Source organism: Cryptotermes secundus, unplaced genomic scaffold (assembly GCF_002891405.2).
Source record: "Cryptotermes secundus unplaced genomic scaffold, Csec_1.0 scaffold180, whole genome shotgun sequence".
Classification (NCBI taxonomy): Eukaryota; Metazoa; Arthropoda; class Insecta; order Blattodea; family Kalotermitidae; genus Cryptotermes; species Cryptotermes secundus.
The window spans coordinates 5,694,438-5,718,778 of record NW_019718619.1 but is presented as its reverse complement, the minus strand read 5'-3'; the positions used below and the strand labels follow the sequence as shown (position 1 = coordinate 5,718,778).

The following is a 24,341-nucleotide window of genomic DNA, read 5'->3' as shown; positions in this document are numbered from 1 at the left end:
GACCCTGAAGGTGGAATTGATATGGTCTTACGAAACGTCGGTCTGTCTCCTAACTACACGACTTTACACACCCGGAGACTGTGCTATTCATAGTCTCCGTCATGAGAAACTCCGATTAAAAATTGTACACGTTCTTGAAGCGAGTGAGTTGCATTTTCGAAAAGTAGTCTAGATAAGAAATCCAGTAAGACAAGAAAAGTCGTAATGAGCGCAGCTCTTTTAAATTCGGTTAATAATACTGAGTAAAAATTATGAAAATCTTTGTTATGCAAATTTCTTCAACCTCATCTTATGTTGCTTCCATTCTCTTACATCCACACTTTTCCTTCAAAGTATAATTTTCAAGGACCTTCATTTTAGGATATTTACTTAGCGTGACAGTCAAGTTTCACCCATTTACAAAATGACAGATGCAACTACAATTTTGAAAGTTTTAATCTTTAGATTTTAGGTGGGAGGCGTGAAGGTGGAAGGTTCTGAACTCAATGGTACCAAGCATTCTCCAAATACTGACAATCAAATAATCCATGAAAAATTAAATCTTATCTGCGCGAGGCAAATAATCTTATCCACAGGCAACATTTCACAAGCCAACAGACAACTAACACGCTTTGTAATACTTGATATGGAGTCAGTTTAAAAATATTTGTTAAATATACTGATGAGATGTCCATTTTAAAAATACTCGAAGTTCTTTGGAAATAGAGTTAAGATATTTCAGAATCTTACAAACTTAAGAGTCGTGACTTAGTCACTGGCACTATCTTCGCCGAAAAGCGGAGGTTGCTCGGTCGGTATAGTTCGCTTGCGGACTAAAACCACGGAGATTTTTCTGTTTAGACCTTTTTTTATTGCTACTGGGGTGGGACTAAGTCCCTTGTACTGTGGCCACTTCTGGCCTATTGTACCAGCCCCAGATGATAGGTGAGGGTGATTGTGGAGCAATTGGTGGAATGAAGAGTGACAAGGGAAACCGAAGTACTCGGAGAAAACCTATCCCAGCGCCACTTTGTCCTCCACAAATTCCAATTGACCAGACCCGGGATCGAACCCGGGCCGCCGCGATGGGAAGCCATCGACTAACCGCTTGAGCTATGGCGCGGCCCTAACTTACCTCCTTAATACCAAACCTAATGTTATCCTGCCGGTCACGGTAGCTGAGCGGTCTAAGGCATGTACTCTCTTCGCTCGCTTGGAAACCTGGATCGTGGGTTCGAATCCCACTCAGGGCATGGATGTTTAGTTTGTGTGTGTGTGCGTTTTTCTGTGTTTGTGTACAGGTAGAGGCCTTGAGACGAGCTCATCACCCGCCCAAGGAATCCTACCGAATGTGTAAGATCTAGAAAAACCGAAGTGAACGGAGAAGTCCATGGAGGTAGGCCTAGGCCCACTGGGGCTGTAGTGCCAAGGAAAAGAAATGTTATCCTATCTATTTTTTTTTCTTTCAAGAGAACATTTTCCAAGTGATTTCCCTTCGTTCCCATGCTAGTCACATTGTCATCCCATCACAAACTCTTCAATTTCTCTATCCTAATGATATGTGATCTGATTCTGGTTATTTCACAGTGGTTCAAATGTTATGAAATTTGTCCAGTACTTCGTTATTCTGTGTCCTTGAGGGCCAAATATTACCCTTAACATTTTACTTTGACATTCTGAGTCATACATATAAATAACAACTAAAATTATCGTTTCATATATTTTAATCTGTAAGTTTTTAGAAGGGACATGTATGTTAATTTTTAAATAATTGAAGCTGATACTAGCAGGTCTTTTGATTAATAATTTCTTAGTTTATAATTAGTCACAGTATCATTGTCTCTGGACGACAGGGTTGATGCAGGCTTGAGCTGCTTGGCTTTGGCAGAAGGAAAACTGCAAAGTTTTCGGTTACAATCCAGACCAATGCATGGATGTGCATGTGTACACTGCGCATTTGGAATTACTCCCTCTGCACATGAGGATGTATGGAACTCACTGAATATCTATCTCTAAGATGGAACGAAACACGGAATCCGATAGAAAATAGAAATCCAGAAGAAAAAGTCGTATTTTTCAGTTCCTCCAATTTTCGTGCATTATTTCTAGGATTTATGTAAAGTGAACCAATGATGAGGAGGCCGTATGTATTCTCCTGCTACTTCGCACATATCTTCCAAGCTGCTTAACGGTTATGGATGAAATTTGATACTGGGATTCTAAACTAGAAGTTATGGCCCAGTATAAACCTTACTGCGCATTCTGAGTTTCTCAGCAACTCTTTATCATATAAACAACCGAAACGGAGTAGAACGCAATTCTTCTTACGGTCCATAAATATATTAAATCTTTTGATGTTGTGGAATTTGAATATGATGAAAGAAAAGGTAATTTGGGAATCTTGTGGGGAAGCAAATGCATACAGGATTCGGGGGGAAAGCCAGAACGAAAGATAACTTTAGGAAAACATTGATAAATGGGAGGATAATATTAAAGTGGATCTTAGACAGATTAGATGGGGCCGTATGGACTGGATTTATCTGGCCCAAGACAGGTACGTATGAAGGGCTTCTGTGAACACGGTAATGAACTTACAGCACCGTAAATTGTTGAAATATTCTTCAGTAGTTGAGCGACTGACTGCTTCTCAAGAAGGGCCCAGTACCATGGAGTCATTTACATACTCTCTAGGCTTAATATGTAGTGCAACTCGCTTTTAGTACGTATGCACAATCAGTAAAGAACATGAAGGTCAGTTGAGAAATGCAAAGTCACAAAAGACGCATTTTCCAAGTGATTCTCCTTCGGATGTTAGAGTAGATTTAAGAATATTCCTTTGTAACCTCTTTTCCAGTTCCTGATACGTATGCAATTTTCATTATATTAAGCGGACTGAAAATCGATCCAGCATAAAGCACATGCTCTCTTCTGTGACAGTTCCTCCGTGGGAACAGCTACATCACATTTCCTTCCACCCCCCCCCCCGCGGCCCTGGTGTGGCTATAACGATAATTCACGATCTGTCATCCGAAATGTTCCGATTAAAAGGCAGACAACTGAAGATCGTGGCGGAACATGGTGGTTGCATGCAAGACATGTTGTGAAGTATTCAAATTCTTCTTCAAATTTTGTTATTTGTGATGCAAATGTTAAAAATACAAATCCAGCAATAATGTGAATTTTATATCGTTTCGTATGTTGTACTATTGTGTGTTTTAAAACATCGCTGTATGCAGTAAGTAATGTGACGTGAGCTTGGTGCAGTGGTTCGTGAGCGTGTTGTCTCTTTCTTTCTTTCTCAACCGTAGAACCAGCCACGTGAAATTGTCTCTGCATCGTGCTATTTCAGTAGAGGTAGGTATTAATGTTACCATAAGCCGGCCAGATTTCTATGAAAAATTCTCCTAGCCATACTGAAATTCATGTATTTAGAAGTGTGATTGATATTTTCAGAATATTCCCTTTTCTCTGGGAAATTAAACATATAAGACATGTCTTTGTATGGAAAAATAACAACAAAGAAATATCCCCACCAGTACAGTTCATTTGTCTGCGCATGCGTTGCTAGTAAGCACAGTTCATGTTTGTATTTAGGAACATAGGCCTAATCATGTATTCAAGATGAATATATAAGTGTAACCGCCAACACAACAAATTGTAAAACCGAAAGGAACTAAATATTATAGTATCAACATTCGTTTATTTGCGCAGATGTTAATGCATATAATTTTCGACATTTCTTTAGATCTTCATCTGGCATTAATGAGGCAGTAATGGGAAGTTTCTGCTTATGTTAACGCATTAATATGGATCGATATTTTACGTTAATACTTTCATAATATCAGAAAATTTAATTCAAATTTTTTTCAAATAAATATATACACCTGTACTTACTTACTCATGGAGCTGAGCCCTTCTGGAGGAGCCGCCAATTCTGCAGCTACTCAAGAATTTCTCAACATTTTATGGAACCCGAAGGTTCATTACCGTGTTCACAAGAGTCCTCCACTGGTCTCTATTCTGAGCTAGATCTATCCAATCCATACCATCCCATTCTATTTCTCTAAGATCCATTTTAATATTGTCCACCGACCTACGCCTTGGTCTTCCCTGTGGTCTCTTTCCTTCTGGCTTTCCAACCAATATCCTATACGCATTCCTCGTCTCCCCCATTCGTGCTACATGATCTGCCCACCTCATCCTCCTTGACTTGATCATTCTAATTATAATTGGAAAAGAGTACAAGTTATGAAGCTCCTCATTATGAAGTTTCCTCCAACCTCCTGTCACTTCGTCTCTCTTCGGTCCAAATATTCTCCTCAACACCCTGTTCTCAAACACCCTCAGTCTATGTTCCTCCCTTAATGTCAGAGACAAAGTTTCACACCCATACAGAACCACAGGCAAAATTATAGTTTTGTATATTATAATTTTTATGTTCTTGGACACCAGACGAGAAGACAAAAGGTTCTGGACTGAATGGTAGCAAGCATTAGCCGAGTTCAAACGCCTCTTAATTTCCTCCTGAATCAGGTTTCGATCTGTTATCGATGTTCCCAAATATCTGAACTGTGCCACATTTTCAAAACATCTGTTTCCTCTCTTCATATCATGATTTTGCCCTGCATTTTGGTGACGAGACAGTAATATATACTTAGTTTATTATTTATAGTTTTATTATCTAGTTAAAAATAAATACTTTGTACGAGTATATGTTTCTGTGGTCTGTCACTAGTATATAGATTTGGGAGACCACTTATTAATATTAAAATAGTATTTTTTTCCCTTGGCACTACAGCCCCAGTGGGCCTAGGCCTACCTCCATGAACTTATTAAAATAGTATACTATTATTAAAATTGATGTAGGGTGTCCATCGAGAACATGATTATTGCTTGAAAATGAGTAAAGGTTAAATTAAAATTGTATCTTGTCCTATTTAGATTTTCATGTGACACTGTTCAAGTGAGGTTGTAGTACACGTGACAGAGGTAACCGGCCGTGCTGGGATCCTTCTTGCAATTATGACGTGTTGTACTTACACTGTTCCTATTGTGTGGCGTCTATACTCGATTTTTGAGCTTGGTATCCGGCTCTAGTAGATTTTTCGTGGAATTAGTTGAAGTTTTAATGTTATATAATATCTTAGGGTCTCCGGGCTTAATGATGCGAATCACCATTGGTTGTGTTGACTGTCCCATTTATATATTTCTCTTGAATGACACGCAACAGGACGCATACTACGAAAGTCCTAATCATGTATTGTTTTTCTCTAGTTCACATAGAAGTCAAGCAGAATTTGGGACAAAGCTATACTAAATGTAGCTTATTTCACCATACGATTCGCTGCTCCTAAGCGAATCATTTTTTGCACAACCAGAGAATGAAATAATTGTTCAGTGGCATTGATTGGAGACAGTGAGGGCTAACCCGCTTTATGTGGCACCCCACAATTCCCAGCACGCTAATGTTATGAGAGATAAATTAGAAGAAATATTATTTAATATTTTGAAACAGCTAGACACCATACTGTCATTACTAAAAATATTAGGCCTATTCATTTTAATTCAACAACTATCAGCGTCGTCATCATTATCATCGTCATCAGCACCAAACATCATCACCTGTACATTGCAAGTTGTTTAGAAATTCATCTGTGACATGCCCTTAACATCCAATTGACAAGCCTTCAAATCGTCCACAACATCAAACCCCTCTGTTCCAGCACGCAAACGAACACAATCATTACTGACGTAATGACGTCTCAGGCGAATAAACTCACGTATATGGTGGGTAAGGTAAAACTAACATTCATGACTCCAGTTGGATTTGATGTCGCAACTTCAGAAATGAATAGATCCACTAATTTATTTTATGAAGAATGCCGTTTTCTGGGATGTGGCGCCTTGCAGATGTTGTGTTAACCGAAGTTTCGGAGGAGCGTATCGCCTCCACCTTCAGGGCAGAAAAATTCGCAAGCAAGGAACCAGCTTGAGCTAGTGCAGACTGCAGCCACCTGCTCACGCTGCTTCCTCGATCGCGGATTTTTATACCCTGAAGGTGGAGGCGATACGTTCCTACGAAACTTCGATTTCCACAAGATCTGCACGGCACCACATCTCACAATCGGCATTCTTCATAGTCACCGCCGTGAAAACCTCAAATCTTACAACTAATTTTATTCTCTCATGAAGCACCTACCTATGCTCCTGTTTGGATGCCCTTTGAGCGTTCTGAATATTATGAGCCGCTACTGAATGTGCAACAGGAAGTGTACTATTCCTTTCACTGTGACGTATACAAAGCTTACGGAGAGCTCCGAAATCGACTACTCAAGTGTACGCGTATGTTCTGGTTGCTAGAAATCCTGCAGTTTAAAACAGAATATTTTATAATTAATTTCTGAGTGAGAAACCGCCACTTTGATAGACACATTTGTTTCTGTTATGTAAATATATAATCCAAGTTGACGAAGTTTAACGTAATTTATACTTATTCGGTCATTCAATTGTCCGAAAGGCGACTGGTGGACAAATTTTCGTATATAGAAACAATTTTTCGTTGTATTGTATAAAACGTTTATTACAATATAGGCTATATATCTGTCTCAATATAATAATTGTTTCTTATGTTAAAGCATTATTAGATGAACACTTTTTTTGCGAATAAGCATATAGAGCAACATTTGGACTTCACGAAACATTGCTCCTCAACCATTCACATATATTACCAAAGTGCAAACAGTGCTCATGTTTTCTCAAAACATTTACTGCCACTAGGTTGCCTAGGAAACGAAACCTATTGATGATCTGAAGCCCGTTGTTATATGCTGAACACCTAATAACCTCGAAATCCTCTCTAGGTTTTGTGGTTACCACAGCCGTGGTTATGAAGTTTTATGTCTTCAGGGACATAACGCCGTGTAGTCCGTTGAATGTCAAATGACGCTTCGGAGGAATATGTCGCATCTATTTTCATGGCCGAAGAATAAACGAAAAAAGAAACAGCCTGAAAGCTAGTGGTAAGGAGAGCCGCACAAGTTGCTAACTGCTTTCACATTATTTTCTTGCTTTGCTTCTTCTCCGACTCCGGATGTGGAGGCGATATGCTCCTCCGAAACGTCTACTGACTTTCAACGGACTACACGATATTGTATCCTCTGAATTCCGCTGATCGGTGAACCCGATTTCAATAAAAGCGGTGTATAATATTTTGACCCATAGATTTCGCCTTTGCTTTTATTAAGCATATGACTCCACAAGTTATTGAAACTTGATTAAGGTTGTTTGAACTGTTTCTAACAAAATCATCATTTTGTGTGTGGGGAACATTTAAAGGGCTGTTGTTTCTGTTATCGGAATATTAATATCCATAGCTGCACCGGACAGAGTGTGTATAAACCCTTGCATGCCAAATATGACAAACTCTTTCAAGTGTCCACGCGTCAGCTGAGTGCGCATACGTCCGTAAGTACATATGTGCAGACATGGAACTCCGAGAACAAGTTTTCATCATAATGGGGGGGGGGCTGAGGACCTGTTAGTCCGTCAAAATGTCAATAGAGAGTCCAAAATTACTGAGTGCATCTAACAAGAGACCGATCATAGTGGCCTAGCGGTCTAAGGCATAAACTGCCTTCGCTCGTCGTGGGTTCGAATCCCACTCAAGGCATGGGTGTCTGTGTGGGTTTATTCTGTGTTTGTGTTGTTCGGCGTAGGTAGCGGCCTTACGACGGGCTGATTCCCCGTCCAAGGAGCACTACCGACTGTGCATAGGATTAAGAAATTGAAAAAGAGGACAAGATCCACGAAAGGGCTCTAGAGACATGGATGGATGGATGAAACAGCAATTCATCATTACGTCTATTCCTCTATAATATCACAGTAACAAACATCACATGCCGGCCACGGTAGCCGAGCGGTCTAAGACATGCACTGTCTTCGCTCGCTCGGAAGCTGAGAACGTGGGTTCGAATCCCACTCAGGGCATGGATGTTTGTGTGCGTTTTTCTGTGTTTGTCTACAGATAGAGGCCTTGCGATGAACTGATCACTCGCCCAAGGGGTCCTACCGTATGTGTAAGATCTAGAAAAACCGAAGTGAACGGAGAAGTTCATGGAGGGAGGCCTAGGCCCACTGGGGCTGTATTGCCAGGAAAAAAACAAAAAAACAAACATCACGCAATTTGAGAAAGAGCAAAAAGCAGAATACTTACCCTCTTCACCGCATTCTCTGAAATCTACGTATTTTCAAGAACAACTTCTCAAATATCGATCCCCAACTGAAATAAAGGAATGACCTGTATGCTTATTTCAATTTAATGTGTAATTACGTACTTACATGATTTTACCAATTATTCTAAAGTGTATTTGAAAATTTTTTCTTCTGTTTAACAAATTACTAATGTCAGAGTAATAAATCTAGTTCAAGAAGAGTAGGAACAATTTGAAAACAGCACTGTAGATGGGACAGTGTTCCTGTAAGTGAAGAAATATGCCCACAGCGGTTTTTTCAGTAGAAATTTGTAACGATAAAGACAAAATGCAATATGGGCCTAATTTCTGTTCGATGACCTCAATGAGCCCTGTCAGATACAAATATTTTGTAACTTAGGGTAGCTATGAAAGAGGATTTTATCCACTTTTTTATTCAGTTTCATTTTCTCTTCTGAAAGCAATACTGGCTACAAGGAGGGCTAGTCCAGTCTCACTATTCTATTTCCCACCTCCAACGATAGCCAGTGTGCCCCTTTCGAGGGTTATTTTTGCCCTTCATTTTTGTCATGTATTACTATTTCTTCTTTACACTCTCTTCCTAGGCCCCATAATCACCCTCCTTGTAGTTTGCTTGTATAACCGAAGTTAATCATGAACCTACACATTTTAACCCTGAAGACGGAGGCAAGGATAAGGAAGAAAGAACCGGCAGAAGTGTTCCGCAGTGTGGCGTGCTTCAGCAGAATACGAACACGCAGTAACACTATTAAGATGCACTGATGTGATGACACTTCGCTTGGCTGTAGCGTCTGTGACTCGCTTCTGGGCTGCGGTTAGATTCAGAGTTTCTGTTACCGTCTAATAAATTTTCGCCAGCTCAGTATTAGGAGTATTCAGTGAAGCACTCGTTGCTCTGCCTCAGTTGTATGTCGCTGTAACATTTTAGCTAAATTAAGTACGGTCTCCCTCTCCCCGTCTGTGCAGCGAATCACTCAGTGTGATAGCCACAGACTGAAATCACCTCGGTTAGTAACAAATATATTCACCTCGGTGAAATAACTTACATTTTTATTGGGCAGAAGGTCTCGGACTGATCATAACTTTCAGATTAATACTACAGTTTTATATGACTCGAACTTAACGATCGTTAGAAGTTCCCGAGAAAATTCCTCCAGCATTTCTGTTCACCTTCTGCACTGTAGGCGATTTCATAAGCATCCTTTTATTTTTAAAATGATGACAATTAGCACTTCCACTTTTTGTAATTCGTCGACCTGGTACGATGGAAATGTAAAGGAATGCAGGCGACAGTCAATAATTCATTTTGAAAACCATAAGGTTAATCTGTTCATCGGAAATTAAAATCAATAATTGTAACATTCACAATGTACCCAGTTCGCGGTGTCCCTTCGGGACTTAATTGTTTCTAACATTGCACCACTTTTAACTGAGCGAAGAAGTGTACTAAGAAATAACCAAAGCTGGGAATGGCCCATCACACGCTCTGTTCCGTCTATATGGATGCATGTTTAAATGAATAGGCTTATATAATAATAATAATTCAATTCAATTCTTTATTATTTATGTGCCAAGTCACCAGCTACAAGGCCAATTGCAGACACAGTACAGTGTGGATACATGTAAATGCATCATGGACAGGCACAATATAAGTCAAAGACAAATCACAGGCAAACACTGGAGGAAGAAACACATTAATACAGAAAAGTAAACAAAAAAGAAGAGACGAAGATAAGGGAAGTAACAAGAACGAATAACACAGCACATCAGGCTTATGAACAAATATTATTAACAATTTTAGGTTGGTGTGTATATGTGTGATTGAGAGAAACTGCCCCCGACTGCGAATATGTCGAGATCTTTACCCACCGCGTTGGCAGCATAGGCGCACCGAGCAGAAGGACAGTGTTTACTAGAGGGACACACACCAAACAATGAGAAGGCCATAAGATTACTGAGAGGAACACGAAGGCTAACATTTTCCAAAAGGGAAGTGCAGGATTTAAGGCTATGGTAGACCTGAGCAAAAGAAAATTTGCATCAAGGTGATGCCTCCGTTTATGTAAAGATTGTAGACTTAATTTCTCTAAGATATCAGTATAAGTATATGGAATATGAGAGAAAACCCGATAGAAACAGAAATAGGCAAACTTCTGCTGGATGCTCTCAAGCTTATTGCCATCAGTCGAAGTGATGCAGTTCCAAACTACCGAAGCATATTCCAACTTGGACCTGAGTAAGTCAAGTATAGTACATACAAACACTCAAGGGAGGAAAATCTCTAAGCTATGGAGCGAATAAGGCCTAAAAGCTTTATGCATTCAGGAAATGCGTAATCAACATGATGTGAAAATATAACTTTAAATTAAAGAAAATACCAAGGCCCATAATACTTCTGGTGTGTGTAATGTTAAAATTACATTTTGAGATTATCGTCAAGAATTAAAAGTTTACAATAGTTAACAGAGTTGCATAAGTCATGTATGAATACGTTGAGAAGAAAAGGTCCCAGAACAGATCTTTCGGCACCCCGAACGTTACATGAAAAAGCAGGGGGGGGAGAGCCAGAAACGCAAACCCGAGATTGTCTTGTCTGTTGGCTAAGTAACTGCGAAACCGGCTAACATAAGCATCAGATAATCCGAAGGAGCTTAATTTATGCAAGAGCATATTGTGAGGGACGAGGTCAAGAGCATTTTAAAGATCAAAATAGACAGCATCAGCTTGAGGCTGACGACGGACAACTGGAGTCAAAAAGTCGAGAAACGTCACAAAATTTGTGACTATAGATTTAGTAGTTAGATTTAATAATAATAATAATAATAATAATAATAATAATAATTGAAACATTATTAATAAATTATTCAAATGCGAACGTGAGTTATTTATGTGAGATTTAAATTTATTATGGCAGTGGGTGTCAAGATTACGTCCTTACAGGGTGACGATATGTAGTACATTAGAGTAGCACTAACATTTTGGAAGGATCTGCTGTCTCCGTCTTCATGGCAGAATAAGCATTTCTACACTGAAGACGCGTCTGAGTCCAACATCACGCGAATGTGCAGATCCGCAACATTTAACTGGGGTTCATTCCCAATTTAAGATCGAAAAAGAAAGTGGTCGGAAGGACGTGAGTTCAGTTTTTCCACTAATTCTAGAGCCCCCTTGGGCTCTGGCATCTGATTTTTTCAGTTTCGTGATCATTTTATATATGGTAAGACTCCTTGGACGGGTGATCAACTCGTCGCAATGCCTCTGCCTAAACACAGGATAACACAAACACAGAATAAACACATATACATACCACATATTCATGCCTTGTGTGTGATTCGAACCCACGATCCCGGCTTCCGAGCGAGCGAAGACAGTGCATGCCTTAGACCGCTCGGCTACCGTGACCGGCAGTGAGTTAAGTAGGCTTACTTGGAGAAAATTAAAGGGTAGATAAACGTTTCCAGGTGTGACAGACATTGGTAATTCGGCAACTTCTGAGGGCCAGAATGCAGGAAATAATCAATCCAAACGTCCCTAAGGACACGAATTGCAGCTGGTAACAAAGAGGAACAGTGATCGCAGTTAACCACGTCCATAAACAGTGAGACCTACGTAGAAATACCTGTTGTTCCGTTTTACGTGTTTAGCTTCTGCAGTTGGAGAGACAAAAATATTTTATAAGAACAATATTAATTTTAACAAATTCATGGTTTTTTGAGTACAATAATACATGTAGTCATGGATTTTTCAAACAAAAATGAAAAATGTAAAAAGTGTAGATCCATTTTTAAGTGTAAACTTCTTTTTTGCTGTTCTTCAAATCATTAAATAGCTAAAGCCTCATATTCACGTTCCGTACACTAAAAATGACTTCACAGCGACGGAACCTTCATTGAAACATGTAGCTATTTTTTATTAGCAGTTGTGAATAGAATATGCAGAATTAATTAATGCCCTGTTGTCTTCATTTTCTCTGCTTGTTTCCTACATTTCCTTCCCCTCTTTCTTATGTAGCCTAAATTATTACAAAGAATGCCATTTTCTGGAATCTTGTGTGAACCGACGTTTAGCAGAAACGTGGCTGCAGCCACCTGCTTACGCTGGTTCCTCGCTGGCGGAATTTTCTACCCTGAAGATGGAGGCGATATGCTCCTTCGAAACGTCGTTTCACACAAGATCTACACAGCGCCATATCCAAGAAACGGCGTTTTTCATAGTTACCGCAGTGAAAACCTCAAATCTTCATTATATTTTTCTACTTTTATTCCATTATTTTTCAGTCCCTTTTCAGTCTCACTGAAGTTTAATTACGAGCAAAGCTATTCATTTAAGCACTAGCGAAACTACTGCATATCCTTTGTCTCTAAGAATAAAGACAACTAATTATAGGTTGTTCACACTTTGGTTTCTTAGTAATGCAGCTATATTTTCACTGATAATTCCGACGTGTGAGGTGTTAAGTTATCTTTCTGTTTTTTCACATTCATGACATCTTTAAAGCTTAGGTTAGCAGGGGAGCGGTGAATGCTGTGGCCATTCTGTGTGACGAAATAGCTCGTGATACAAGCACAGATACCGCTAGTTGATTTGAGTGTTCATGCAACTGTGTCTGTATCATTACTTATGTTGCTGTGTTAGTTGTTTTGTGTCATACTTTCTGTCCGCATAGAAACGAAGCTGAGTTTCTGGAATTTTCATTGAATTTAGGAGCAAAACAGACTTTGAAGTTTATAAAAAGTCCTGTATGATTTTATGTCATACATAGGGAGAGAACTGGTATAATTCCGAAATGACATAAATGAAATTAATAAAAAGCTTCTGGCTGCTACAGACCTTAATACTTTTTTAAAATTTTACATGATGAACAGTTATTTTATTCCAAGGGAAAAGCATCAAGCAGGTTCAATGCTAATATAATGTTTTCTTTTAGCCACTAGGCAAAATTTTGTACTGATGAAACAAATCATTTCTCTCTTGAGTTCTTTTTAAATTCTGGTCTTTATATCTGTAAACAATGTATGGTCTAATAAAATCCTCATGATACAATCAGCACGGTTGTCTAATGCAAATAGTGTTTTATTCTTACTAGAAATATATTTCGACGCTGTCTCTAGGGTTACCTTATTATCATTTCCCACTTTCTCACTCGTACAATTTTGTTTAATTTTATTGCCTGCAGCCGGTCACGGTAGATGAGCGGTCTAAGGCATGTACTGTCTTCGCTGGCTCGGAAGCTGGGATCATTGGTTCGAATCTCACATAAGGCATTGAAGTTTTGTATGTGTATATGTTTATTCTGTATTTGTGTTTTCATGTGTGTAGGTAGAGGCCTTGCGACGAGCTGATCATCCATCCAAAGAGTCCTACCGTCTGTAAAATGGTCGAAATGAAAAAAAAAAACAACCTAGACTCCGTAGGGTATAAGAGAAACGGATTAAGTAAAGTAATTTATTGCCTGCATATTCTGACACTTATAATTATAAGCCTGTGTTTCATTGCTTGGCTTTATGACGAATATCGAACTGGATAGTACTTACGAACAAGGAACACACATTTTGTCGGAATGAATGTTCTGACAATATTTAACTGTCCATGCCACCTGAATGTGAACCAGAGATAGGGTCGAAACATGTAGTGGGCACAAGTAAAAACATTATTAATATTAGAGAGCTTTAGTGATTGTATTATGCGAATTATGCTTACAAAACACAACAGGATGCCACATCTGGTCTAACGTCATTTCTATACACCGCCCAATTCAAAACTTCGCTGTTATTAGTTGAATGCATGTTAAATGCGTCCTGTTCTACGGCGAGCAGAGAGAATTGCAGTCATATGGGCACATCCTTAAATATAAGCTAGTGATTCCTCTTCAAGGAAAGTCTGGATAAGCATTCAAAATTAGACATATTATTTTTCCTAATATAATATTTAATCAGAAATGTTGGGAAAGCCCATAATTTAAGAAAGGTTGGCATAATTTTGACTATAGAGTTTTCTGCATGCTGTCGTTAATCTTAAATTTGGCATGCGTCACGCATGCTTCATTATAAATTTGTGCCTTCTGCACTCTACATCTGCATCAGATAATTTCATATTCCCTTTGTCTTGATGTGCTAGTCATCACGTATTTTTCCCCTTCCACTTGCTCTCACTTTGGAGCGTAGAGCTGATTTCTCAGTTTCATAACCATTTTACAGACGGTAGGACTCCTTGGACTGGTGATCAGCTTGTCGCAAGGCCTCTACCTAAACAGAGGACAACACAAACACAGAATAAACGCATACACACATCAAATATCCATGCCTTGTTTAGGATTCGAACTCAGGATCCCGGCTTCCGAGCGAGCAAAGACAGTACAAGCCTTAGACCTCTCGGCTACAGTGACCGGCTCCCGTAATTTAGTTGGTGCTGAACTAAGACCGCTCTATACTGAATTTGGACAACAAAGAAAGTTAAGAGGAAGAGAATGGTCATCTACTTTTAAGTTTATAAAACAGCTCATTTATGTTTGAAATAACAATCTCAGTCCGGCAGTTAAGTAACTGATATTCTCTTAGGTTTATACTCGTAGTGATACCAAATTGTCAACTGGTTGGGACTCGAAGTACTTGCGCCTGTGTCAGAATCACAGGACTCTGATACAAGCTTACAGACACATTATTTGTAATGAACAAAGTGATAGAAAGTAACTGGATAAGGTCTCTTTGAAATGAACAGTAAACCAAAAATGTTGGTACCTGATAATTATAAGTGACACATACAGGGAATACAACACATCTGTAATATACAGACTAATGGATAATGGATAACGTAAGTAGAATCTAGAGGTTTCTGGCTATGGTTTATAATACTCAGAATTACTGTTTTTTTTTACTTTATCTATCATTCGGTACTCTAGAAACTAGAAAACACAACCTTCAGGAAACTGGATCTGTTTCCGTCCTCATGTGAGGGGGAGGACACCTTTTTTTTGAGTCCCTTAGGAAGATCTAGAACGTTGTGTTTTCTAGTTACTAGAATATCGGATGATGGACAAAATCCAAAAATCCAGTAGTTCTGAGGAAGAATAAGGTCAGAAAAATTCCATGACACATACTAGTTAAACTTCTCATATCCACATCAAAATGCTATTAATATTCATAAGATAGCAACGACACGCCGAAATAAAGACTCATCGATAGTTCGTGACCGACATAAACGTTCATGGGCTTGAGAATTCTTTGGTATTGCAGCCCAATTGCAGAGCTTCCAGTGGTAAGTTACAAGGTCTGAAACATGCCGGTGTAAGAGATAAGTACCTTTCCAGACTGTACATTTAACCCGTAAGTTACATCTTGAAAATGCTGGTATTTTACGCTCCGTCTAGTTTTTTTAGTCCTGTCAATGTCCCTGTAGTTCGCATATTAAACCCATCATGTCTGTGCTTTGAAAGAACTTGACGAATTTTCATGTTATTTGAGGGATTTTAACTAAAATATGTCAAGCAGCTGGAACGTCGTTATAACCTGGGTATGATGATGGACACCTTACATGAGGACTTCCCCCGTTCACGCTCGTATCTCAAGCCTAACTGACATGTAACTCATTAAATATTAATCAGAGGAAGAAAGGTTTGGAATAAGCACGCCCCAAAAAATTGAAATAGCATAACAAAATTTGTGCCTCCAATAAATTTCTTGCTTAAGTCTTGAGGTTGTCTGCATAGCTGAATATAAGGCAAAATTGTCCTGTGTTTAACTAACTAAGCACTATGCCTTGAAGGCGTATGGGTGAGTGGATGTGTAGATCCACATTTTCTTGACCTCGGCACTAGTTGCAGGTGAGTGGTTAGCTTCAAGCCCAGTCTACTTTAACCCCGGGGATAGAGTCCCCAGGTATCCATTGGATAGGAAGTTGGGTGGACCCGAGAACCGGTCTGGACGACGTCAAGAAATAAAAAATTTTTACCCTACCGGAAGTAGAAATGCGTCCTCTCGGTCGCACAGCTCATAGGCAGTCGCTATACCCACTGAGCTATCCCGGCTCCTGTACAACTGAACAAAAGAGAGACAGAATTTTTAAGCTGCATTTAAGTTTCCTGTTAGAAGACCGGCATTAACTAAACGAAAAATGTCTTAGTAGGCCTATCTGTCGCTCACTATTTTGAAATATATTCTGTATATTAAAACTAGTTCTAAGTTTTCTTCTCACATTTTCTGTTCTTACATGTCACTCTCGTACAAATCTCGAAATATTCGTGTAAAAGTGACAACCTTTTGTCAGTTCCGATATGGGACTTAAGATTTAAACTAGTCCTGTTCTGTGCTGACGAATGCCAATATTACGCATACGAAATGAGGCCCACGTGAGTTCTGTTACCTAAACTTTCTCGGGACTGTATCCGGGAATCAGATTTTGTGCTGAGATGTGCGGATCATAAGCTTCTTCGGATATTCACAGCGATTCGTTTCGTTCCGGAATTTGAGTGAAACTCGGTACAATTTTTGACGCAGATTAATTTAGTCAAAAAGACGGTTATAACAGAGCAGGCCTATCACAGTTCCTGGAATAGTGTCAAGCTAAAGAGTACAGACATTCGTTGTGTAAGAAATACCCAAAACTTTCCAGTCTGAAGCTCCGCGGCAAGGCAACAGAAAGGAAATACAGTAAAATTCTTTACGTTTTCGGGCCCAATGAGGATGCTGCTACATAGCAAGGTGGTGGAGCTCCCTCTGGCCCCTTCGCCCGTCGTAGCATAGCAGGCACCGGATCCTGGAGGCGGGGACTTGCCACTCAAAGGATCTATAACAGTAAACTCTGCGTCGTCTGCCATTGGATCCAAGCAGGTCACGTGACAGTCGCATGGAATCCAACATGGGAGTCTGTTGAACGGAGAGTGGATCTGTAAAGAAGGAATTTATGGTGTGGACAGTCCAGACGAGACAAATATGGTAATACAATATAAACATTCTTTTCCCGAGACAGAATGAAAGCAAAGAAAATGTAGGGCTTGTATTTGAGGAAATGTGTTCGGAATTTTAGGTTAAATAGATGCCTAGTTGACATTGTTAGAACATGTGCAGGCGGAGGGAAAAGTTAAGATTTCAACCTTGTGTCAGACCATGAACGTCTTACTCTTCCTGAGAGACAATAACGCGACATTTTCATGACCGTGAAGGGGAGGGTGAGATGTTGAGTCGGGAAGTGAGTTCTTTATGCCGGGTAGTTGTACTGTGCAAGTTATTCTTGTCGGAAGTTTGAATAACTTTGCATGTCCTGACGAAAATACCAACCTGTTTTCCATCTCTCCCAAATGACTGTGTGAACGTTGTAACTCAGTTGCCCACACCTTAGCCAGCTAATAAGCCGATACCCACTATAATGCAAAAATAAAAAACCAAATGAAATTAAACAATTCTGCCCACGAAGTAGCGGGATGTATGCAAGCTGCAGTGCACTGTTGTTTGTTTCTTAACGGACTAAAAATCTGTTGCCGGTTGCACTGGCCATGCAATTTAGGCACGTAATATCTTCGCCCGCATAAATACAGGGATCGCGGGTTCGAATCCCATTCGAGGCACCGACGGGCATTGCGATGGGTTGGTTTGATCCTCTTTGAAATGTATCTATTAGTTGTTTACGTGGTTAATATTTTCAAAAGTTATTCTGAAATTGAAATGTTCATAGGGCCTCGTTTATTGTAATAATAATTAATATCACGATACTGCATGTGTTCAACATAGGACATAATTGTACCATATAGAATGGCTGAAAGTAGCTTAGTTCTTGTCCTATAGGTGTATGGGCTGCTATAGATCACTGTGGCATGTAAATTAATGCTCAAAAACGCTCAATTCCAAATTGCGTTTAGTGGAATATATTGGCAGTAGTTAGCGGACTCTACCTCGGAGAAGTTCGAAATAGGATGTGAATTATATATTTCCAAGTTTCAGTTGTTCACTGTACTCTGTAGATACAGACAAACATAAGAGAGGGTGCAAGGGGCCGGAATACATCTTAATCTAAGCGTATCTCAACAGTGATTTCGTAATTTGTGCAAGCAAGACGAAATATTTTCCTTAATAAGAGGCAACAGTGCCTCTCTTAACAAATACACGGCCATTTCTCTTCTTAATAATTTATCAAATTTTTTTAATTGTTATTCATAAGGATGTTTTACATTTTCTATCTATCTGCCTGCCTGCGTGGCTATCTATCTATCTATCTATCTATCTATCTATCTCTCTATCTGTCTGTCTGTCTGACTGTCTGTCTGTCTGTCTATCTGTCAATCTGTCAATCTTTTATTCCTGTTGCTCCCAATTGGGGCATCTGTCTAATCTAAGACAGAAGGTAGGACTCCTTGCACGGGGGATCAGCCCGAAGCAAGACAGTTGATCAGTGGGGAGACTAATACTCGGAGGAAACCTGTCCCAGTGCCACTTTGTTAACCAAAAATCTATTATCACCTAACATAAGATCGAACCTGGGCCTCTGCAGTTGAAACCCGGGGATCAGCCGCCTGAGGAATGGAACGGCCCTCTGAGAGTCAAGATGATATCTGCTTTTTACCTTAGCAGTGCAGTTGACCTTGTCTCTCACACCATGCACCTTCATAAGCCTGGTGCTCGCAGACCTCCAGGCGTCTATGCAAACTGACTCCACAGTTGCCCGATTGACAGGCAAACTCAGACACGTGTTTCAGGAATTCTTTCATCTCCTTTTGAGATGTTATTCGATGTTCTTCAAGGATTTGTTCTACTGTGATTATTAATGACTTAATCATGTATCTACGTTTTGCTGATGATATCAACAACTGAAACGCCTGAAGATTGTCTAGCATTGATACTATGCGTGGCTGATGCACTGCTAGCTGCATGAAACACAGCATTAGCAATACTAAAGCTATATTCTTCCCAATAAAAATCAACTTACTAAGCTACAAGTATTTTATCAATCTCCTATAAACCTACACTATACTACAAGCCAGAAGGTAGCGGGTTCGAGTCCCGATGAGGTGGATTTTTTCAACTGACCTAATCCTTCCAGCCGCACTATGGTCCTGGGATCGACTCAGCATCTAACAGAAATGAGTACCAGGAATCTTCCTGGGGTGTAAAGGGCGGCCGGAGCATAAGGCTGATAACCTTACCGCCATCTGTGAGTCAATTGTCTAGACAACGTGGGACCCACAACGTTTCACAACCCTATGGGCCTCCATGGCCACTTATAGGGTTAGCTTTACCTTTGTAAGCCTACCGACCCTATTAAAAACCTGGCAGTATTTCTGAATTCAAAATTTCATTTCCGTAATCATTTCGACTATAGTGTGTGTTCTCAGCATACTGAGTTACTCGGTCTATTTCGCAGTGTAATCTCGTCCTTTCCATAGCTCGGATATCTATTATGCGTTATCCTAGTTAGATCTGAACATGAATGCGCTTTTGCTGTTTGTAGGTCTACTACATATACGGATGCCAATATTCCCCATGCCCGTTACAGTTATGCTTATGCTTTATAGAACAGTTAAAAATTCACACACTACGTAAGATGAAATATTTACTTGATATATTCTACTTTATTCAAATTTACTTTGGTTCTAAATTCTGCCCTTGTGTCTTGGAAACTGCCAGTCTCCGAGTTCCTTGTCTATATATCAGAGAATTTTCTAGGCCAAGCGTCTCTAATCAACTAACTCCATGGCCTGTAGTCCGCAACTTAACTATACCAGCAGAGCGACCGACGCTTGTCGGCGAAGTTAGTGCCAACTTTAGCGGATAGAAGGTGTCGCGTAGTCAGCGCAACGGATCCCCACTGTCGTTAATCTCGGTTTTCTAGACCGGAGCCGCTAATTCATTGAAATAGATCCTCAATCATCCTCATGAAGCTGAGTGGACCCCGTTCCAGACACAATACTTCTCAAGAAAAGCTGGTAATGCCGAGAATCGAACCAGGACCTCTGAATCTGTAGCCAGGAAGTCTGACCACTAGACCACAGAGGACCGTCTCTACTTCTAGTAAAAATGTCCTGTTGGATGTGTTTCAGCAGCTAATGTAGTTTGTGGGAACAGTGGCGTTCTTGCAACGAAAACTGTTTTTCTTAATCATATTTTATAATGGTACTTTCTTGATTCTTAAAATGTTAATTGCTTTGAAGATATATATGTATCCTGTATCCTTCCTTTTTCTCGCGGCATCATATTTTGTGTAATTGGATTGAGTGAATATTTATTATTGGCTAAATAATACAGGAGCTGGTCACGGTAGCCGAGCGGTCTAAGGCATGCACTGTCTTCGCTCGCTCGGAAGCCGGGATCGTGGGTTCGAATCCCACTCAGGACATGGATGTTTGTGTGCGTTTTTCTGTGTTTGTGTACAAGTAGAGGCCTTGCGACGAGCTGATCACTCGCCCAAGGAGTCCTACCGAATGTCTAAGATCTAGTAAACCGAAGTGAAACGGAGAGTTTCATGGAGGTAGGCCTAGGCCCAAATGAGGGCTGTGGCACCAAAGGAAAAAAAATACAGGTTGCCGGTCACGGTAGCCGAGCGGTCTAAGGCATGTACTGTCTTCGCTCGCTTTGAAGCCGGGATCGTGGGTTCGAATCCCACTAAGGGAATGGTTGTTTAGTTTGTGTGTGTGCGTTTCTCTGTGTTTGTGCGTGTATGTGTACAGGTAGAGGCCTTGCGACGAGCTGATCACACGCCCACGGAGTCCTACCGAATGTCTAAGGTCTAGTAAGCCGAAGTGAAACGGAGAGTTTCATGGAGGTAGGCCTAGGCCCAAATGAGGGCTGTAGCGCCAAAGGAAAAAAAATAATACATGTTGCTTTATTTGTCTTTTGTTTGTGTTTGTGTGTTTGCTTTGTTTCTTTATTTCACTCTCCCTTGCTTTAGAATTGGCCTTTGATTTAATGAGTATGCACATAAATGAATAAGACAAAGTAAGGTGTAGTTGTCCCTGTGCTTAGCTAATTAAGCAGTACTCAGTGAGCTCGTATGGGGGAGTGGATATATATCCAAATTCTCTTGACCTCGGCACTAGCTGGAGGTGAATGGTCAATTCACTCGCCGGTCGCTTTACCCCCAGAGAAAGAACTCCCGTTATCCATTGCATAGGAGACTGGATGGGGCCCATAATCTGGTTTCCTTTCGATACGTATAAATGTTCCGCCTTTTACAAAAAATTTCCGTGGAAAGGAACATATGATGAGTCTTTAAACGTAAATAAATAAATTGAACGTAATTAGCTGCTTGATCAGCAAACACGTTTCGGTTAGTACTATAGGAATGTTTTCTTCTTCTTCTCCTTCGTCGCCTGCTCCTCCTCTGAAATTTGATATTCCCTAAGGATTCACTTTAGGATTCTTGCTCCCTAATATTACAAATTCGGAGAAGTTCATGGAGGTGGGCCTAAGCCCACTGGGGCTGTAGTGCCAAAGAAAAAATATTGCAAATTAATGGTAATTAGGACATATTACCTGCATGAACATGATCTTATATCATAGAATCAAGAATATTCATTTATTGACCTGTGTTATTGACTCTGTACAGAAATGCTATTTCCATAATTGCCTGAGAAATAATATTCATAAATCTGAAATTATATCACTTACGCTTAAGACTAACAATATTAAATTTAATTATAAATTTTGTAACAGATTATTATCCCAAATAAAAACCTAGGAATTTTTTAGGCTGTTAGCTCTGTTTTCAGAGCCATGTACATTAAATTTTCTCTCTGTTTCGTTACATTAGATTTTATTTTTTGACTATCGATAGATTTTAGATTTTGTTTAACGCCGAACTCAGTCTAAACTAAAGTACGTTTCTGTCGTCTGGAGCTCAATCACATTCACTGATTCATCTAAACACGCAGAATTAAGAGAACTTATTCTTGCCTTTACTATATCAGATAACTTTTTTTAGAATACAAAAGACTATAATTTTGCCTGTGGTTCTATACGAGTGTGAAACTTGGTCTCTTACATTAAGGGAGGAACATAGGCTGAGGATGTTTGAGAACAGGGTGTTGAGGAGAATATTTGGACCGAAGAGAGAAGAAGTAACAGGAGGTAAGAGAAAACTGCATAATGAGGAGCTTCATAACTTGTACTTTTTTCCAAGTATAATTAGAATGATCAAGTCAAGGAGGATGAGGTGGACAGATCATGTAGCACGAATGGGGGAGAAGAGAAATGTATAAAGGATATTGGTGGGAAAGCAAGAAGGAAAGAGACCACTGGGAAGACCAAGGCGTAGGTGGGTGGACAATATTACAATGGATCTTAGAGAGATAGGATAGATCTGGCTCAGGATAGAGACCATTGGAGGGCTCTTGTGAACACGGTAATGAACCTTCGGGTTTAATAAATTCTGGGAAATTCTTGAGTAGCTGCAGAATTGGCGGCTCCTCCAGAAAGGCTCAGCTCCACGAGTAAGTAAGTAATTAAGTGGAATGGGACTAAGTCCCTTGTACTGTGGCCACTTCTGGCCTATTGTACCAGCCCCAGATGATAGGTGAGGGTGATTGTGGAGGAATTGGTGGAATGAAGATTGGCAGGGTAACCGAAGTACTGGGAGAAAACCTGCCCCAGCGCCACTTTGTCCACCACAATTCCCACTTGACCAGACCCTGGATCGAACCCGGGCCGCCGTGGTGGGAAGCAAGCGACTAACCGCTTGAGTTATGGCGCGGCCTATCAGATATCTTACTGGAATTTGTAATAGTAAATACGATGACACAGGCGTGTAATTAGATCGAATCTTTCAGGATGTTAATGCAAGCAGCTATATCTCCATGTCCTTTTTCTGATGAGTGTGCTTAAGTACCAAGTATCTGTTTATCTAATATTGATACTGTAATATTGTCTGTTCCTATCGGATTCAGAATAATGGTTCGCGCATTACTTGTTAACACATGTGGTACCGCTGTAATAAATATGAGTAACTGTGCAAGCTTTCCACGCTGATAAGAAGGAATGCAGTTCATTCATTTTCCAAAATTATGGTCTTGTGTATTTGTTCCTAAAGTCTTACTGCCTTTTGTTGTGTAAATTGAAATGCAGAATGCAAAATATTCAACTTTAATTTCCGCAAATATTTTCTATTGCGAAATGTGAATGGGCCTAGCTACTTCGCAGTAAACCTGTGGCAAATTTAAGAGGCTATAAACTTAGACTAACTTCGCAATAGGACAGTGCGCCCAGAATTCTCAGCGCAGACTGAAGTAAACCTATTCAACAGCCAAAATAACTTACTGGTTGCAATTAAAACTTATGAGATTCTAAATATATTTCAGTTCACATTTTGCAGTGTGATTGGAAAAATAAATATTAAATAAAATATATTTGCGCGCTACATTAATCCTTGTCAAAATTTGAAATATTTAAGCGAATTGAGTAAAGCTTGTTAAATTTGAGTTTTTGACCGCCTTAATTAGCATCATCCTCTGGGATATGACGCAAGGTATTCCGGTGAAATCCGAAGTTTTGACGTCATATCGCCACGATATTCAGGATGGAAATGCAGGCGAAGCAAGAAACAAACCTGTTCCTAGCTCCGTATTGGGTTTTTGCTTGGTTTGCTATTCGACTCTGAATATGGAGAAGATGCATTCCTCTGTAACGTTGTTTGACCGTCACGGGCCTTCGCTGTGTTATATCCCCGAAGATAGAAATATTTTAAAAACTTCATTGACAAAAGATCTCATTACTGGAAATGTAATTTAAGAGTTTGAATTAGGAGCAAAGAAATATGTAACATTTCAGTAGTATTTGTAATTAGAGAGTTTAAAATTTTCTAACATCTTACCGAATATTTTTTCCGTAAATATGAGCCGAATTTCCTTTTGTTTTTGGCAACTGAAGCTTTGTAGAAAAAAAAATAAAATTCGACGCGGTGAAAATTATGCTTGGTGTATACCCACCATTCGAAAGAGAACGGGGTGAATTGAGAATGACACACAAAAATGATGGGGCACGCGGGAGTGTAGTTTGTTGAGGCACTGTGTAAAAACCGGAAGATCGTGGGTTCGAGTCCCGATGAAGTGAATTTTTTCAATTGGCCTAATTCTTCAGCCGCACTATGGCTCTGGGATCGACTCATCCTCTAACAGAAATGAGTACCAGGAATATTCCTGGGGGTAAAGAGCGG

General features: G+C 39.9%; 1 long non-coding RNA gene and 1 other non-coding gene across 3 annotated transcripts in view; both read left to right on the top strand.

Moving 5' to 3' along the window:
* Nucleotides 1-24,341, top strand: part of LOC111861831 — a 501,275-nt gene that overhangs the window by 43,092 nt on the left and 433,842 nt on the right. The window lies entirely within an intron of this gene.
* LOC111862006 lies at nucleotides 21,323-21,442 on the top strand. Its single transcript, XR_002842359.1, has one exon. It is a non-coding gene; the product is annotated as a U5 spliceosomal RNA (small nuclear RNA).